This window comes from Hyaena hyaena, unplaced genomic scaffold (assembly GCF_003009895.1).
Source record: "Hyaena hyaena isolate Hyena2069 unplaced genomic scaffold, ASM300989v1 scaffold_358, whole genome shotgun sequence".
In the NCBI taxonomy this organism is placed as follows: Eukaryota; Metazoa; Chordata; class Mammalia; order Carnivora; family Hyaenidae; genus Hyaena; species Hyaena hyaena.
This window is the reverse complement of record NW_024080992.1, coordinates 361757-379647: the sequence shown is the minus strand read 5'-3', so window position 1 is coordinate 379647 and position 17891 is coordinate 361757. Positions and strand designations below refer to the sequence as shown.

The 17891-nt window shown below is 43.6% G+C and overlaps 1 pseudogene; it reads right to left on the bottom strand.

Annotated features, from left to right (window-relative positions):
* Positions 1-11398: 11398 nt before the first annotated feature.
* On the bottom strand, positions 11399-14703 carry LOC120243852 (annotated as a pseudogene).
* Positions 14704-17891: the final 3188 nt, after the last annotated feature.

Below are 17891 nucleotides of genomic sequence, written 5' to 3'. Positions count from 1 at the left end.
TTGAAAACGTCATGCTTTTACTTGTCTTACAAATTGTATAATCAAGTTTATATCGTTCATTTGCTTACTCAATTCTTTTTTGATCCATAATACAAGAGTAAAATTCATTTCTGTTTCAATCCATATCACGTATAACTTGATTATGAATGTAATCGTGTCATTAGTTCCTGTCCGTGTGCTCTACTCATCGTCAGTCAAGGTTTCCTTTGCTAACACAATCTCATGTGGAAGGTCATACTCTTCTAAATAATCAGTTGCATCTTTGTGTCATCCAACAAAGACAAATGCAATTTTAAGACCTTCGCTTGGCCGAGTAGAAGCAGTAGAGGGTTTTGCCCATGGGCTTCCAGGTTTCAATTTGATATTACTTTTTAAAGAGATGATGGGCATTATAGTTCTGGGTTTGATCACCTCCATCTTGCAACATTTCCCTTAGAATTTCAGAGAGCTCCAGTCTTTTTTCAATGGGGGACCCAAAGGAATTTCAGCCTGTCACTCTGGGGCTCAAATCTGAATAAGACATGTTAGGGAGAAAAGAGAGAAAAGCCACACAAGGACGCAGATTCAGAAGAGGAGAAGTAACGTGTGATTGGGGCAACGTGCCTGCCTCAGCGTGTTCTAGGGAACCCTGAACGTCCCACCACAAAAGCATGCTTCCCCCAAGCTTCCAATTAAGCCTCAAAGCACAATCAGTTTCCCTCTTATCCGGAGAGAATATTATGTCTTTCTAAGGAGGCAGCATATGGGAGCTACTGGGAAGGCCGTCCAGTCCAATTAAAAGGCAGATAGATCAGAGAGCACAGGACTCCTGAAGCTGTCTGATCTTTTGCCTATGATTTGTCTCAAGTGCAATTGACAGCCCCAACTTGCAATTACAATGAAGAAACTGGTATAGCTGGAGACTGGTCCAACAGGGAGGGAGGGTTTGACCATTTACATGCAGTTAATTATTAAGGGCTGTCAGATGTCAGAATGGGAATTGGTAATATTGTGGTTAAACGCCCACCACATGTCTAATTTGAGTTGTGCCCGCTACCTCCAGCACCAGTTCAAATTAAGTCCACATTAATGTCTGATGACTCACAGCTGTGCAGCATACAACTCTGTGCACTCAGAGGGGGAGTTGCGAGGGGGGATTTGCATATCAGTTAGTGCCAGATAATGATTATGAAAGATGTGCCTTTCTCTTTGTTGGACTAGGCATCATATAAGCCAAAGGCATATTATTACCAATATTATTATTATTATTATTATTAATTTTAAAACCATCGTCATGCTTAAGAAATTCTTGATCTAAGTTAGCTTCTTGGTGCAATAAATCCCGTTTTAAAAAGACAGATCCAGGTGAAACAATATGCATGTTGTCAAGAGGTACCAAATAGGCCCTAAAGAGATCTGAATATAGCCAAATGAGAATGAAGTAAAGCCTGTGTCTATAAAAATTCTCTATTAAACTTGGTGAGAGTTTACATACTGGGTTGCCAAAATACTCTTTTTTTATGTTTATGATTTTGAATACAGTGCTCTAGGTCAACCCCTGGAGCGATGGCCTTGGTGCCCACCTGCCTACCATTTGGTTAAGGCGGTTCTCCAGGGGTCTTCTACTGTGCCAGTGATCTCACAGCAGGCTTCTACCCAGCCAGACAGGCAGAGAGCAGGTGTCACTCGGCTTGGAGGGGCACTCTGATGGCGTCCAGGGACTTCGGAAGCTTTGAGCGTGATGGCCGATTTCCAGCAATCCAGAGGGCTGTGCAGAGAACCCCTCATGCAGAAACATTTGGGGGTCCTGGGCGTACATATGGTTTTGTGATATGTGGTAAGCGGTGAGCAGAAGGAAGTGGAAATTGGTTGGTAATGGTAGAGAGCCAGGTGGGCATATTGGCATTCTTGCCCTTGGCCATTCGGGGGCTGGCTTGCAAGAAACACCATGCTTAAAGTGAAGCTAGTGTTAGGCACTATTTCTTAAGTTCTGAGAAGAACCAAAACATCAATCCTTTATTTACGAAACAGGTAGGATAGACTCTTTGATCAGAAATCATACCATCTCACCATTTGTAAGAAAATCAGCATGAGATCATTTCATAGAAACAAAGCAAAGTTTAAAAAAAAATCATGTTCACTCTTGGCACCAGAGGAGTTTTATTTTACTTAAAAAAAAAAAAAAAAGAGGGGCGCCTGGGTGGCTCAGTCGGTTAAGCGACCGACTTTAGCTCAGGTCACGATCTCACAGTTTGTGGGTTTGAGCCCCATGTCGGGCTCTGTGCTGACAGCTCAGAGACTGGAGCCTGCTTCGGATTCTGTGTCTCCCCTTCTCTCTGCCCTTCCCTGTTCATGCTCTGTCTCTGTTTCTCAATAGTAAATAAATGTTTAAAAAAAAAAAAAGATATTGTGAAATATAGACAGAAGAAGGTAAAACAGGACTTTGATAAGATTTAAGCATTTTCAACACCGACGGAAGGAGCATTTGGGAACCACAAGTGGATGTGAGCGTGTCACACGTTGGGGGTCCAACGTACTGCTAAGCAGATAGCAGTAGCGGTGGAATGGAGACCTCACTTGGGGCCAGGAGACTATCAGACTGTTTCCATCAGAGAGCCTAAAAAAAGCCTGCGTGGGGAGGCGGCATCCAAACAGGAGCAGGGGGCCAAGCAGAGGCCACAGCGTGGTCACTCTGGTTAGTGTTCTCTTTCTGTCCTCCAAGCGGGTGATTGGGAGGCCCAAACATAATGATCTGTTAAGGACAGAGATCACAGCTTCTGCGGTTTCCAGAAGCTGCTGCTGACATCGTTTTGACAAGAGCCCCGGCTCAGGGGTCACTTGGGTTGGAGCCGTGGGCTTCGTGTCCTGAGAAAACTTGAGAACCAGGGACCGCTGAGCATAATGCAAAGTGTGAAGTTGCTTGCTTTCATCAGGTTTGTGTGTCTGAGCCGGATGGGTGCTTCTCTGTTCATCACTTATTTAAAGCAACATTATTTTGTGCCTGTGTCCAGAGACTTGGTCGTGACTGTGGAAACTGCAATGCTCCCCAAATAATAACCAGGCGTAATGACTGCACAGTAATAATCCTGCCGTTGGGGACTCATCTGAAATCAACTGTGTGTGGGATGGCTAATAGTTGTGTGATGATTCATCTGTGTGCAAGATCTTTTTTTCTTTTCCATCTCTTCCTCTGATTTCCTATTTTCAGAAACAATGAGTAGCCCTGCCTTTCTGCTTTGATAGCAATTTCTCTGCCTTTTGAAGCCATAGGTGTGATGAGTTTTGCTATATTCAATATCACAGTTCTTAAACAGCTTGGTCATAAGTACCGTAGGAAGATTGGGATAGAAATTACATTTGTGTTGCGGTGTCTACCAGTCTTACGGAAAGGGTCTCCTGCTTGGGGAAGTAGAAATATTCTTCCAAAAACGATACAAGCCAAGGACTTTTACTAAGTGAAGAGAGAGTCCACAAGAGCTCCAGAATGTTCCACGTCAGGTTTGCACTGGTGCTATGCTGGGTGGAAACCTTGGTCCTGAAGAGTGACATCTTCGGAGGTGCTGTTGGGGTTGCATTGTTGGAGGGGAGAACTGGAGGGAGGCTGTTACACGCAGCCCAGGCCTTACCATTCCCTCCTTTATTTAGTACGTTATTTTTACCTCTTTAGCATCTCAGTAACTTCGCTGGCAAAATAGGGGAAATACTGAAACCCTCGTAAGTTTGTTGTGAGAAACGAGTGACACAGTACATGTAAAGCACTGGCCCAGTACCAGACATAAAGTGAGAACGCAACCCACATGCCCTTCTTTCCTCTTTTTTCCATGACTTCACTTTACAGATAGCTTAATGACAATATCTTTCATTTCAGTTATTATATATAGTTTTCAAAGCAGTTGCATACAGATGATTTTTGATAATGTACTTCTTAATTTTTTAGCACTTGCTGCACTGACATTAACTGATTATTTATAGAACACCTGTCTGTTTCACATCTGTCTTCTTAGAATATACTAGCTCGTCAAAGACAGGGGCCATGCCTGCCTTGTTCACTACAGTATCCTTGGTGCCTCCCGTCACCCGGCACCGAGGACACACTCAACATTTGTTGGATAAATAAATTAATGGTTAGGAAAACCCAGACTCATCTGTGATGGGGGAGAGGGAGTCCCTTCGGAAGGATAGGTAGTTGGCGGGCAAAAAGTCGTCCTTATCTACCGTCCCATGTCTTCTTTTTTGTAAAACTTTTAAGTTTATTTATTTTGAAAGAGAGAGAGAGAGAGAGAGAGAGAGCACAAGAGGGGGAGGGGCAGAGAGAAGGAGGGACAGAATACCAAACAAGCTCCACACATCAGTACAGAGCCCGATGTGGAGCTTGAACTCACAAACTGTGAGATCATGACCTGAGCCAAGATCAAGAGTCAAACGCTTAACTGACTGCGACACCCAGATACGCCTACTGTCCCAGGTCTGATGGCTGCTCTAATGCCCAATAACCATATTGCTTTCCCTGGCATTTTCCCGGACAGGGCTTTGTTCCAGTACCTAAATACCTATAGTGAGGTCACACTGGAGGACAGAGAAACCAAGGATGAACAGTGAAGCATCCATTAAACTAGAAGCCTTCTGCTTTTTACTTGGAAAACCGTGTGATGAATTAACCATGAGCTTTAAGTATCGGCCTCATCCGGGTCATGCCTACTCCATCTAGGCTTCAACACTGCTAAATTCTCTAACACACCATGTTTTAGGTACATGTATTTCCTTTATCTTTTCTTTTTTTTATTTCTTTATTTTATTTTTTATTTTTTTAAAGAATTTTTTAACATTTATTCATTTTTTGAGAGAGAGAGACAGACAGAGAGCCAGAGTGTGAATGGGGGAGGGACAGAGAGAGAGCGAGACACAGAATCCAAAGCAGGCTCCAGGCTCTGAGCTAGCTGTCAGCACAGAGTCTGACTTGGGGCTCTAACTCACAGACCGTGAGGTCATGACCTGAGCTGAAGTCTGATGCTTAACCGACTGAGCCACCCAGGCGCCCCTTCCTTTATCTTTTCTATCCTCCACTGCTATGCACTCCTTCCTGTGCCTGCCTGAATCCTATATATTCAATCTCAGTCTAGAGGTCGCTTTCTGTAGCATACAAATGTAGATTAGGTCCTCTTTGAAGTGAGACCTTGTATTTCACCATACCTAAGATGTGGCATGCTACATTGTAATTCCCTTACTTCTCTGTGTCACTCTCCAACCCTTAAGCTTCCTGGAGGAAGATGTCCAGGACCCAGCACAGTGCCTAGCATTACAAAAAAAAAAAAGGTGCTCAAAACATGTTTGTTCACTGAAAGTAGAAAGGGAAAGTCCCATATAAACCCCTCTCCCCCATTAATAACCACTTTTATTACTGGCAAGGCAAATCAGACCACCAACCTGAAGATAATACACCTGTGTGGGTTACTTACTATAGAGAGCTATGAATATTTGAGAAGATATTTTAAAATAATTTAAGGCAGCAGACTTTTAAGCCCAGGTCCTGGCCTTCCCCACTGTGGACTGGCTTTTTAAAATAAGATGAATGAAGTTGGTTCGTCCTCCTTGAATCCCTTCTTGCATCTATATTGCATCATGCATTGATTATTTGGATATCCCATGTCTCTGTCACTCGGGCCCCATTTATATAAGGCAATAAGCCCCCCCTGTGGGAGACCCATGTCTTTCTCCGGTCTCCAGCACAGGTGAGCAGCACACAATACGTGCATTGGGTCTTAGGATATTTAGGAAGCTTTCAAGGTATGAGACTTTCACGGTTTCTGGGAGCTAAGCAACCGGGAACAATCCCCCACTGTTTTCAACTAAGACAAACAGAACAAAAAAAAAAAAAAAAAAAAAGATTGGAGAGAGGAGGAGAAAACCCTGGTCTCTGATAAATAACCCTTCCATATGAAGTGCACATCAGTCTGACATAAGTAATTAGCTGTCAGGTGCTGGGCTTTGCTGTCAGAGGCCAATTTTCAGATTAGTGTTAATTGCAGGGGGGCCTGATGGCCTTTGCTCCCACCCCCTCACTCCTCCAGCGGGCTCCCTTCCCCAGCTTGCTGCCAGTTTGACTGGAGCCTGGAGTAATGGAGCTGGCAGGGTGGAATCAATTACTGGCCAATGAAGATTTTCCCACAGGCCTAGGCTTGGGAAAGGAGGGCTCTTCCTGCTGCCTAGACAGCTGGCCTGAGTGTCCACTGGGAAAGGAGCCTGCAGAAGGCGAGGGCGGGCCGCGCTCGGGGATCCACCGCTGACAGCCCATACATTATTGACGGGGCTTGGCAGAGGGGCCCTTGCTACATCTACTCATCCTCTCTCCCCGTTTTGTGCCCGCACCAGCTCCTGGTTTATCCCAGCGTCTTGTTGTCCGAGTGAAAGCACAGACAGACAGGCTCCAAATCCAATTTGTTTGTGGGTCTCGATTCAGGAGGAAGAAGGAAAACGAAGGTGGAGTGGCATTATTATAGCCTAACAGCAACATGGGACATACATGTTGTGTGTACAGTTTTTTTTAATTTGAAATTTTTATTACTAGGGTTGTGCTTTGTATGATGTTGGTTCACTTGGGGGTCACCGCATATACTTCAAGATGGGACCTGGGTTTTATTGTGCCTTCGGAAGTTCCGCGACATTTCAGGCTTTAGTCAACATAGGACACGTTTGGAAAATCCATTCCTCACCTCCACCCCTGAGGTTTTCTGCTCAGCAATAGTAATAAAATCTGCATAAAGATGTTTTGTTCTCCATTACCTACTATGGTTTAGGCCTCTTGCTGACATTTTGAGCAAGAATAACCATTTGAATGCTGGCAAACTGTGCCTTATCTTTTTTCTTCTGCCTCTGATTATGCAGGTGAAGTCAAACAAATAACCTAGCATTGCTTTAACAGTATTATTGATTTTTCGAAAGCAAAGAATTCATATTAGGTAATGTGCCCAAAATCCATTTGCCAGTAATATAAACATTTCAGAGAAATTTTGGTGTTTGAAAGATGCATTTTTTGCATAAAATGCATCAACTTTGCATAAAAAGGCATTAAAACAAGACAGGTACACTGGAGGGGTAGACGGAGAAACTAGTGCCACACGAGACAAAACTAAAATATTTCACATCAAAGGGCACCTGAGTGGCTCAGTCGGTTAAGCAGATGACTCTCGGTTTCAGCTCAGGTCATGTTCTCATGGGTCCGGAATTCGAGCCCCGCGTTGGGCTCTGGGCTGACAGTGAGGAGCCTGCTCGGGATTCTCTCTCTCCCTGTCTCTCTGCCCCTCCTACTTTCTCTCTCTCTCTCTCTCAAGATAAAAAAATAAAGCTTAAAGATATTTAAAAATATTTATACATGAAAATATCTTCTTTATAACCTCTTACTTAATTTTCCCTTTGTTGGTTTTCTTTTTCTTTTAGGAAACTAACATTCAGGCTGAATTCAGAGAGTGTGTGTGGGGGTGGGTGTGTGGGTGTGTGAGTGTGTGAGTGTGTGAGTGTGTGAGATACGTAAAGCTTAATGTGGGTTTTAGAGGGAGTTTAGCTGGGTAATTAAAATACTCTTCGATGACTATCCCTCAGTTTAAAACTAAGACATGGGTGTCACAGTTAAACAGGCTCCTTGGTGTGACAAGTTTCAGATTCTAGGCCTAAAAGGTCTTGTGGAAAGGCCGCACAGGGATGAGAAATACAAGTCTGAGATCCACCTGGCCATATTTCCTGGAATTAAAGAAATGTGTTCACGGGAGGACTCACCGTTCTCTCCATTAGGCCAAGTGGTTCCCTGCTTTTTGCCCTAGAGGAAGGCCAGGGACAGGGGCCCGGGAAGTGGGGACAGGACCCAGGATGCTTACCTCCTGCTCTCTACTTGGACCTGGGGAGGGAGGGCTCGCGTATGACTTCTTTTATTTTTTTATAATTTTTTCAATGTTTTTAATTATTTTTGAGAGAGAGGGTGCAAGCTGGGGAGGGACAAAGAGAGAGGGAGACACAGAATCCGAAGCAGGCTCCAGGCTCCGAGCTGTCAGCACAGAGCCTGACACAGAGGCTTGAACTCACAAACTGTGAGATCATGACCTGAGCTGAAGTTGGACACTTAACCAACTGAGCCACCACACATGACTTCTTTTAAATCACACCTGTGACAATGTTAAAAGATTCTAAATTCCACAATGAATATTTTATGACCAAAGCCCTGCTGTGCAATGTCCTGGTCAACCTCTGTGGAATCTTGAATCCCTGGTAACTGAAATTTATAATGTCAAGGGGCTCTCGAGTGGCTCAGTCCATGAAGCATCTGACTCTTGATTTTGGCTCAGATCATGATCTAACCATTTCCTGGATTGAGCCCTGTGTCCAGCTCTGTGCCGACAGCATGGAGCCTACTTGAGGTTCTCTCTCTCTCTCTCTCTCTCTCTCTCTCTTTCTCTCTCTCTCTCTCCCTCTCCCTCTGTGCCTCTCCCATTCTCATGCACACTCGTGCATTCTCTCTCTCTCAAAAATAAATAAACTTTCAAACAATGATGTCGATACTCTATTTTTAAGAGCCACTACCAAATTATTCAGCCTTATTTCTGGCGTGGAGTAGTCTTGTATTAATTTGGATATAGTAGTTCTGTGATGAGATTCACTAACCTAATTTCTGCTTTTAGAACATTGACCAAGTTTGTCTCATGATTTTATTGGCTGGAAAATGTTATTCTCTTTACTTTGAAAATGGACATAAAAGACTGGGCTAAGGGGTGCTCCTCTGTGCTGTCATGATGTCCTCACAAATCTGCAAGAGCATTTATCACATTCTAAGTTGTTCTATGCCTCTGGTATGTAAGATCCTCAAGACCAGGGATTTCCTATATTATTTTTATTTTCAAAATCTAGCACATAGAAGGCCATCAATAAATGTTTGGTAAATTTTAGAAAATGGAAGGAGGGATGAATAGAGAGTGAAGACAAAAAATGCCATTGAAAGGTAGAACTCACCTGCTCATGTTGCAATGTGTAGACCAAGTCAGCACAAAGATTGAGTTTCTTAATGGTCTTTGTACTCCTAGCATTGCCATTCGCCATAGAATTTAAGCCTCATTCAGAGAGATTCATCACAGATGCAGTGATAAAAAAACAATAAAATTAACTATCAATTGTATAATTAGTTATGATTTCTTTCTATGACTTTGTAAGACTTCTCATATAACTGTAATGGGGGAGGGACGCCTGGGTGACTCAGTCGGTTGAGTGTCTGGCTCTTGATTTTGGCTCAGATCATGTCACAGTTTGTGGGATTGAGCTGCTGTCAGGCTCTGTGCTGACAGTGGAGGGCCTGATTGGGATTCTCTCTCTCCCTTTCTCTCTGTCTCTCCCCCATGCACATTGTCTCTCTCTCACTCTCTCTCTCAAAATAAATAAATAAAATGTTTTAAAAACGTAATGGGTAACAATTGTTCCATGAGGCTCAAAAAATGTCACGTTAATTTTTATAAATAAATTCAATGAAGTTTAGCTCTTAACAGTCTAGTTGGACGCACCTCCAGTTTCAGCTATTGTTTCAGAGTTCTCAGTTCCTCTCCTCTGAGGTCATACAAGGTTTCTGGGGCTTGTACAATCCAGGGAGGAAATAGGGAAGAGCCTCTGTTCTTCAGCTTAATATGTTTGCTGAAGAAAAGCTCATTACTGAAGCCTCTTCATCTTCTTGAAGGAACATGACTCCTCTAGCGTGGGGCCAAGTAAGTCTCAGATATTAGCCATAGCCCCCAAACCCATGGAGCTCAGTGTTGGTTCCCAGACATTCATCAGAGTGCAGCCACCTCCGGTTGGGGGGGGGGGGCGGGGTGCTGTTTGAGGTGGCCCCAGGGTTTATCAAGCTATCCATCGGACAACTTGTCCTCTAGATTTCAAATGGTAGTGTGATATTGGGGGAAATTTACATCCCCCTATCCCTTTCTGGGATCAAGAGCTATTACTTACCTTCAGGGCTCTTCTTTCAATGAGGAAGAAAGAGAAGTTAACTTCCATTCATGCATTAAAAAAAAAAAAAAACTTTGACATGCCAGATACTCCAAACTTTGATTTCGATGACATGTTCCTACACAGAGAGAAGCTAAATGCAGGAAAGAGCTGGTCTCCAGAATTATTGAGTAATACTGATAAGTAGGAAGCATTTTGAAGCAGAAACCATTTTCCAGTAGAGATTACATATGTCATTTATAGTTTGACTGTTCAGCTCTATGAACTCATCTATGTACAAGAGATGTTTTTACAAATATTACATTGATGCATCTTAACTTCCCTCTTTGTATTTCTACTAATTGATAGCTTTCCAACCCTTTAGAAACTAAGCCAGTAGGGTAGACTAAAGTGAGTCCTCAATGAAAGGAGGATTGTTCTAGGTTCTTGTATTAGACAGGCTATCCAGAGAAACAAAAATGATTGGTTAGCTATGGCTATGTCTGACTATCTATCATCTATCTATCTATCTATCTATCTATCTATCTATCTATCATAAGGAATCAGCTCACACAATTATGGTGGCTTTAAAACCCTTAATCTGCTGGCATACCTTTCTGACTAAGTCAGTTAAGCATCTAGCTCTTGATTTCGGTTCAGGTCATGATCTCAGGTGGTGAGTTTGAGCCCTGCATTGGGTTCTGTGCTGACAGCATGGAGCCTGCTTGGGATTCTCTCTCCTTCTCTCACTGCTCCTTCCCCACCTCTCACTCTCAAAAATAGATAAATAAAAACTTAAAAAAAAAAAAACAGCCCACAAATCTGCAGGGTAAGTTACCAAAGGGAGGGTCAGAAAACTCAATGTTATAGTTCAAGTTCAAGCAGGAAAAAAAAAATAATGTTCCAATCCAAAAGCTGTAAGACAAGAAGAATTATCTCTTATTTGGGAGAATTGGCCTTTTTGTTCTGTTCAGGCCTTCACCTGATTAGATGAGGACACCTATATTAGGAAGAACAATTTTCTTTACCCAATCTACTGATTAAATGTTAATCTCATCCAAAAGCACCCTACCAGAAACACCTAGAATAATGTTTAATCAACTATCTGTGCACGTTCATAGTCTAGTCAAGTGCAAATCTTGGCATCCATATGCATCTTCTTAAAGCACACTTAATCTCCAAATAAAGACAATAATATCATAATTCTGCCTAACATGACACAGCTATCCTGCACACAAAATGTACTACTGTCTTCCTCAAAAGAGGAAATAAAGTCCTTGAGCAATGTTTGTTCTTCTCCTTGGTATCCCATAACTTAAATACTATGACATAAAGGTAACAATACTTGAATACAATGATTAATAAAGTTAATACATTTTATGTTACACAGTAGGGGATACAAGAGAGAAAAAAAAAACCCAAAGATATTATTCGTAACAAAACAAGAAGGAAATACCCATGCAAATTACAGTCCTCATTTCTATAACTGGCCACAAAGTTGTAGCTGATATTTATAGCTATCTTCTTCTACTACCCATTTTGTATTCTCTTTGCCTTCAGCAAGCACCTCAGTTGATCATGGTTCTTTACATGGTGGAATGACTCAAGCCTTTATTCCTAAAGGTTCTAGATCATTAGTAGTCCTGCATAGATTGGATTTTTATAGTTTTCCATTGATCTTAATCACAAGTCATGATAACATTAAAACAAAGGAGATCTCCTGTATCCCAGACATGGTCTTCCCTACCTCCAGAGTGGAACAGTGATCCAATTTCCCCTTAGTAGTCAGGATCAATTACCCCAGCCTGCACAGTGACTCCCTTCTGTGCCTGTGGGTTCAAAGGCATGTGGAGGGCAAAGTGATGGGCAGCATTCTTAACTTCCAGTTTAATGAAATCATTTCTCTGTCCCCCCGGGGAAAGCATTCTTCCCTTAGAACTAAAATCCATAGGCCTGCAGAGCATAAGGTTGTGGGAACAGGAAGCAAACATTTTGCTAGTGGGTTACTAGGGTAATAGTGAGCAGTACTGCTTCCATTTCCATCCCTTGGTTGATGGACCCATGAGCCCTGGAAATGGGACAAAACAATATATGTTGGATGCTGATTCTGAGCATATATGGTCTTTTGGGGAACCTTGCCCCAGGCCTGAAAGTTATTACAACCTAGCAGGTGCTATAACTGAGTCTTCAAAAGGCCATCCCATTGTTCTATCAGGTTAGATGTCTCAGGATGATGGGAAACATGGCAAGAACAATGAATTCCATGAGCTTGGGTCATTGCCTCAATTCATTTGCTATGAAATGAGTTCCTTGATCAGAAGCAATACTGTGTGGAATACCATGATGGTGGATAAAGCATTTTGTAAGTCTATAGATAGTAGTTTTGGCAGAAGCATTGTGCAGGGAAGACAAATCCGTATCTGGAGTGTCTATTCCAACAGGAGCAAAATACTACCCTTTCATGATGGAGGTGCTCTAATATAATCAACCTGCCGCCAGCTAGCTGGCTGATCACTCCAGGGAATGGAGTCATATCAAGGACTCTGTGTTGGTCCTGCTGCTAGCAGGTTGAGCATTCAGCAGGAGCTATAGCCAGACCAACCTTGGTGACTAGAAGTCCATGCAGCTGAATCTATGTATAACTTCCATCCCTGACATCACGGCTATTTTGTTCATGAGCCCACTGGGCAATGACAGGCTGGCTTCATGTTTTTTTGTCCAGAGAGGTCTGTCTACATACCTCTTCCTCAAATTTCCGTGTCATAAATGTTCCACTCATGCTCCTTCCAAGTCCCCCGCCATCCAGCCAAAGCATTGGACACAGCCCACTAATCAGTATGTAACATCTGGCCATCTCTCCTTCTAAGCAAAGGTGAACAACCAGGTACACTGCTTGAAGTGCTGCCCACTAGGGGGATTGTCTTTACCACTGTCCTTCAAGGATGTCCCAGAAAATGACTGTAGTGCTATAGCCATTCACGTTGAGATGGTGCCTGCATGTTATGCAGTGGGCCCGAGTCTTTTCTTCTGTAACTTCCCTGTGAACTGAACTTCCTATGAAACCACAGGTATAGGTTGGGAGAGAGAAGGCAGTGCAGTAGGAGTGGGGACATGGGTATTTGAGCCACTTCTTCATGTAACTTACTTGTGCTTTCAGGGCCTGCTCACACCCAATATGTATATACCGCTTCTGTGTGATGATGGAGTGCAGCTGCGCATGCCTAACTGCATGGCTTAGTGGGTCCAATAATGCCCAGTTCATGATGGGCAGCTCAGGTTGCCTGGTAACTTTGCAGCTTGTGGCTAAGTGTTCAGTCTCTACATAGGCCAGGTGGCAGGCCAAGATCTGTTTCTCAAAAGGATAGTAGTTATCTATGAATGATAGTGGGGCTTTGCAGCAAAATCCTAAGGGCCTGCACTGAACTTCACTGATGGGGGCCTGTCAAAGGCACAAAACAGCGTCTCTGTCTGCCGCTGCCACTTTGCTGGATCCCACGGCCCACATGGCAGAGCAGCTGGCACAGCAGTGTGGATCTTCTGCAAAGCCTTCCTTGTTCTGGGCCCCACTCAAAACTAGGACCATTTTGGACTAGCCGGTGGGCTGGAGTAACACAAACAAATGAGGAATATGTTGTCACTAAAATCCAAAGAGGCCTTCTAGGTGTTGCATCTCTTTTTGATTGTAAGATGGGCTAGATACAACAACTTATCCTTCATCTTAGAAGGGCTATCTTGACATGCCCCATACCACTGGACCCCTAGTAATTTCATTGAGATAGAAGGACCCTGAACTTTGTCTAATTCAACTCCCACCCTTTGTCGTGCAAACGTCTTTCTAATAAGTCTACAGTAGCTGCTACTTCTTGCTCACTAGGTCCAATCAACATAATTTCATCAGTGTAATGAACCAGTGTGATATCCTATAGAAAGGAAAGGCAATCAAGATCCCTGTGAACTAAATTAAGGCACAGGGCCGGAGAGGTGATATACCCCTGAGGTAGGATGGTGAAGGAGTACTGCTGGGCTTGCCAGCTGAAAGCAAACTGCTCTGGTGGGCCTCATGAACTTGGTAGGGAGAAAAAGGCATTTGTCAGATCAATAGCTGCATACTAGAAAATTCGTCATTGCGCTAATCTGCTCAGGTAGTGAAACCACATCTATTTTGCCAGCTGCAGTTGCAGTCATCACCTGGTTAAGCTTGTGATAATCACTTGTTACTGTCCATGACTCATCTGTCTTCTGCATAGGTCAGGGGGTGAGTTGAATGGGGATGTGGTGGGAATCACGACCCCTCTATCTTTCAAGCCCTTGATGGTGGCATTAATCTCTGCAATCCTTCCAGAAATGTGGTATTGCTTTTGGTTTACTATTTTCTTTGGTAAAGGCAGCTCTAATGGCTTCCACTTGGCATTTCCCACAATCCCACTCCTCAGGTCAGGGGGCCGATGTGAGGATATTCTACTAGCTGCCTAGTATGTCTATTCCAATTGTATACACCAGAACTCAAGAAATAACCACAGGATGGCTTTCGAGACCCACAGAGCCCACTGTGAGACAGACTCCATTGATCATCTGCCCTCTATAAGCTTTGATTCTGACCAATAGACCACAGCAACGTTTTAGGTCTCTTGGAAGTAGGGTCATTTCAGAGCTAGTGTTCAGTAGCTCCTGGAAGTTCTGATGATTTCCTTTCCCTTAATGCACAGTAACCCTAGTAAAAGGCCATAGGTGTCTTTGGGGAAGGCTGGGAGAAGCATTAACAGTATACATTTTTGGCAGTGCATTGGGGGTCCTTTCTTAAGGTGACCTGGCCTCTCCTTCATTCAAGGGGCTTTGGGTCTATATGTCAGCTCAAGTCTGGGGATTGATTAAGGGGCTCTGACTCTGTTTTTATGATTCAGGTTAGACTTCTGTTTACTTGAGCTAGAACATTTCTGCTTTCACATATCAAGTAAGAATTTAGTATTAAGACTTCTGTATTAGGGTTCCTCAGAGACAGAAGTGATAGGGCAGTGCGTGTAGAGTCTACAGTGCGCTCTGGAGCTGCCCTTGGGCGGCACGTGCTGCCATGGATGTGAAGAGTAAGTGAATCTACACAGAGCCTGCTATGACAGAGTGAGGTGGCCTTGCGGGAAAGTCTGTGTGGGGCCAGAGACTGCAGGGCTAGAAGACCATATGGAGGATGGGGCAGGAACTCAGTGGGGTCAATCACCAGTCAAAGCCAAGGGGAGGCCAAGTCGGCGGGGAGGGGGCCCATGCTCTGCCCAGGCTGACAAAGAATAGACTACAAGTTGATCAGCTGCAGGATGTTAGCAACAGACACCAGCTGAAGGCTCAGGACCCACTCAAGCCAAAGATTCCCCGGCGGAGTTCAGAAGAGCCACTCTGCAGCTGGTCCAGAGAACAGCAGGCCAGTCCTAAGGCCCAGTCATCCTGCCTCTGCGAGGTCATTGGGCCCCTCAGAACACCTAGCTGCCCTCCTGGAGAGGACTGAGGGAGGAGAGATAGAAAGGGAGAGACTAAGCATCTCCTGAAGCAGTGTGCTCTGCCTTGGATTACAAGTTTAAAACCGAGATTTAGTTGTTTTCTCACTTCCTGGCTGATAGGGCCAAATTAAATCAAATGCAAAGCAAAAAATACGCTAATTTTCTCTGCATCACTGAGTTGAGTGTGAGTACATCTGCGGTCCCTCTACGCCTGTGATTGTTTTCCCCCAGTACCTTATATTGTCTAAGCTGTGATCGGGCTCAAATACTGCATAGTTGAAGCATGCAGAATCACTGCTGTGGGAATGTGAGTGTGGCCTTTCACCTCTCGGGGCCTCTGTTTCCTCATTTGTATGATGACAGTTGGGTTAAGATGTTCTCTAATGTTCTTGCCACCCCCAAAATTCCATAACTAAGTAAGGAAAACATACTCCTGGTACTCTGTGGGCTATCCTAGTGCTTTTCACACCTTTTCACTGCAGTTTCCTCGTGGCAGAGAAGAGAGAGCTTGCACCTCTCAGGGTTGTGATGGGCATGGCTTAAAGCATCCCACTGCAGGTGGGAAAGTTTCAACTAGTCCTGGGTTTTATCTGTACAAAATGCATGCAAACTTTATCTTACATTTCCTGACATATCTGTGTTTGTTTTAATGTAAAAACAATGCCTTAAATTACTTATCATTGATACTATTGATGATACTGACCAACTAGAAGAGATACCACGTTTATTTTACAGCTTCAGTTACTCCCTGGAGGGCTGCTCACACCCTGAGGAGCACTTGTTAGAAGCCCAGGGTGGGATTTACTTAGGCTGGCATGGTTTCCAGTACAGTAGTTCAGACCCTAGACTTAGCGACCAGAAAGAAAATCCCAGCTGCCTGCCCCAATGAGGGCTTCAATTTCTTCATGTGAAATAAAGGATCCCAATCAACAACAAGGTATCACCTCATACCCATCAGCATGGCCACGATCAAAAGAACAGAAAATAAGAAGTGTTATTTTCCACATCCAAGAATGTGGAAAAGTCGGAATCCTTATGCACTCTTGGTGGGAATATAAGATGATGCAGCCACTATGGAAATAGTGTGGAGGTTTCTCAAAAAGTGAAAAATAGAACTGCCATAAAATCCAGTGATCCTATGGAAATAGTGTGGAGGTTTCTCAAAAAGTGAAAAATAGAACTGCCATAAAATCCAGTGATCCTGTCTCTGCGTGTGTATGCAGAAGAACTCAAAGCAGGATCTCAAAGAGATATTTACACACCTGTGTTCATCACAGCATTCTTCACCATAGCCAAGAGATAGAAACAACCCAAATGCCCATTGACATATGACTGGATAAAGACTATGTAGTGTATACAATCAATGGAATGTTAATATTGCCCTAAGAAAAGAGGGACATCCTGTCATACGCTACAAGATGGTTGAGCCTGGAGGACATTATGTTAAGGAAATAAATCGGTCATGAAAGAGCACATACTATATGATTCCAATCACATGAAGATCTAAAATAGTGAAAATCATAGAAACAGAGAGAAGAAAGGCAGTTACCAAGGGCTAGTTGAGGCAGGGGGAAGGAATTAGTATTTAGGGGTATAGATCTTCAGTATCCTATGATCAAATATTCTGGAGATCTGTTGCACCACAATGTGAATGCACTTACCACCACTGAACCGTATACTTACAAATAGTTAAGATGATAAATTTATATGTGTGTGTGTTTTAACCCTAGTTGAGCAAAAAAGTGCTAGGTGGTAGGGTTACCTTTGAAAAACTACAAGACATACAGAGGTATTGGCCCAGCAAATAACAAGGTAGACTTTTCTCATGCCCACACCTGCTTTCCTTCCCCATCCCCCACCCTCATGAAGCCAGAGGACATGGTCTTCATCCCTTTGAATACCGTTAGCTCCCCGAAGGCTAGAAAGTATGTGTGTGCTGGCAAGGGAGGCTGGGTTAATGACTTGTGGAAATTTGCTGTCAATTTTGCCCTTGTATTTCACCATTTCCCAACGCCTTATTTTTGTTGATCAGATTCGAATCACTTTGAAAGATACCGACGATGAATGAGAATGTATATAATTTTCCAGAATTATTTTAGGTGGTGTCAATGCCTTTACTAAGGACAGTGGGGGGTAAGAACTGAGTGTGTATGTGTGTGCGCACATACACACATACGCACCCAGACACATTCACTCTCGTGTGTGCTTTCCACCGCCCCAGCCTCGCCCCACAGCAAACATGACGAATTCACATCCTGAGGGGGGTGTACCACCAACAAACTCGGACTGGAGGAAACAATTTCAATTCAATCAGAGGCCTCCTGCGGTTGGAGTTTACAAGGAGCCCTGCCAAATCCCACTCTCTTGGCGGACAAACTGTGCAGACTTCAAGCCTGTTGGGAGGGTGAGGCGAGTTTTTGACTTTCAAAAGAGGGTCGATCCAAGAGGTTTGTTTTATTTCAACACTGTTTT